Below are 1,981 nucleotides of genomic sequence, written 5' to 3' on the forward strand. Positions count from 1 at the left end.
TTAACAAATTCCCTTAATTTCTGCTTATCTGGAAATGTCCTAATTTCACCATCATATTTGAGGGACAATTTTGCTGGGTATATAATTCTTGGTTGGAAAATTTTCTCTTTCAGGGTTCTATATATACCATCCCATTGTCTTCTCGCCTGCATGGTTTCTGTCGAGAAATCCGAGCTTAGTCTTATTGGTTGCTCCTTGTAGGTAAGTCTACCTCTTCATTAACTCAACATCTGGTCCCATACAACTAAGTACAGCTGGAGGAAAGAACAAAGCCATGCCAACCAGTCTTCTGATACATGGATGATCCCGAACCTCAAATGAGGTTCTCCTGGAATATCTTTCTCGATCCTTTTACTTTAAACCTTTCTGTGTCCTTATGTTTTAAATGTGGCTCTTGCGCACAGAGTATGGAGGGGTCTCTCTTGTTTTTCTTTGCTTTTTAAGTCTAGTCTAATAGCTTTGTCTTTTAACTGGAGAGTTTTCTCCATTTACGCACAGTGAAGCCTGTGAAAGCTGGAACTCAATAGGACTGCCTTGTTTTTCTGGGTCTCGCAAGTTTCCCGCCCTTAGCACAATGCAGTCTTACCACTTTTCTATTACCATTGTCCATTATTGTTGTCTATTAGTGGGAAATATTTGAGGTTTCCCTGTCTGACAGGTTTCCACCTTCCATGGGTCCCAGCTTTGGCAGGTTTTACTGCATTAGTCTAATTACTAATATATCAGAATCCTTTTCATTTATTGGCATTCCAATTGTCTCAAATTTCTTTGATGTTTCATCTCTTGCCTCCTTTGAGATTAACTGGTATTTTTTCTCATTTAATTTAATTTGTTTTCTCTACTAGCCCACATCCTCCATTCTTTTAACTGCTTCTACCTGGTGAAAAACAGTTTTTAAAATGATATACTAGAAATTACTGCATGCAAATTTTAAAAGTCTAAGATTAGTCAATATCTATATTCTTCTCCCAAATTATAGAAAGATCTTAGGACATTTAAGTCCAATGTCCCTTACTTTACACATCATTGTTGACCAGTATTTTAGTTCCAGCTTAAAAAAAATTACAAGTTAGACATTAGTATTGTTTTATATTATCAATGACTTTTACAATTACTGTTTATATGCTAATTTATTTGTTCAGCAGTTTTTTTTTTCTTTTTTAAATCTCAGGTCATCCATCTGTGATCATTTTACTTTTCCTTAAAGTATATATTATAGATTTTTTTCTAGTGAGAGTCTGTTGGTGGCAAACTCTCTAAGCCTTATCTGTTCATGAATAGCAGTTTTGCTGGGAATAGAATTCTAAGTTGGTTGTTATTTTCTTTCAACATATTGAATGTATTATTGGACTCTCTTCTGGCTTCCCTTGCCACTGTTGACAAGTTAGCCAGTGGTTGAATTTTGCCCCTTCCTTGTAGGTGATCTCGTATTTCTCTCAGACTGCCTTCTAAGGACAGAGTCCTCATGCTCAGCCAGAAGCTCAAAGAACATATTTCAGAGCAAGGAGACCAGGTGAGGGGAGAGTGGGAAGACCAGAGGAATAGGGGCTGGGATGGGTGCATTACCTGAGGCTGAGCTGCTCTGCTGAGGGAGGGGAAGGTGTGCTCTGACTTCTCACTCTTTGCAAGAAGACTCAGCAAGGGGAGAGGAGACCAAGACTCCTTTACCAATTTATTGACTAAAAAGATAGGGGACACCCAGATTTGAATTGGGGACCTCTTGATCTGCAGTCAAATGCTCTACCCCTGAGCTACACCCCCTGCTATGTGAACAAGGGACAATTAACACTCTTTCCCTGTGCAGCCACACCCACATCCTCTAGCACAGATGCTCCTTCCGGCTGGGTTTTCTCAGAGGGGCCAGGCCTGCTTTACTGCTAATTCATTGCCCTGCCTTAGAGGAAGCAACAGGTTCCCTTCTTCCTCAGCCCTGTACTGTCCTCAGCCTCAGTCCCAGGTGAAGGCAGTAGCCTGAGGAGCA

At 40.3% G+C, this 1,981-nt stretch overlaps 1 non-coding gene across 1 annotated transcript; it reads right to left on the reverse strand.

Annotated features, from left to right (window-relative positions):
* Positions 1-1,689: 1,689 nt before the first annotated feature.
* On the reverse strand, positions 1,690-1,761 carry TRNAC-GCA. The gene has a single exon. It is a non-coding gene; the product is annotated as a tRNA-Cys (tRNA).
* Between the last annotated feature and the right edge of the window lie 220 nt (positions 1,762-1,981).

This window comes from Orycteropus afer, unplaced genomic scaffold (genome assembly GCF_000298275.1).
Source record: "Orycteropus afer afer isolate SDZICR_OR568_19922 unplaced genomic scaffold, OryAfe1.0 scaffold01004, whole genome shotgun sequence".
NCBI lineage: Eukaryota > Metazoa > Chordata > Mammalia > Tubulidentata > Orycteropodidae > Orycteropus > Orycteropus afer.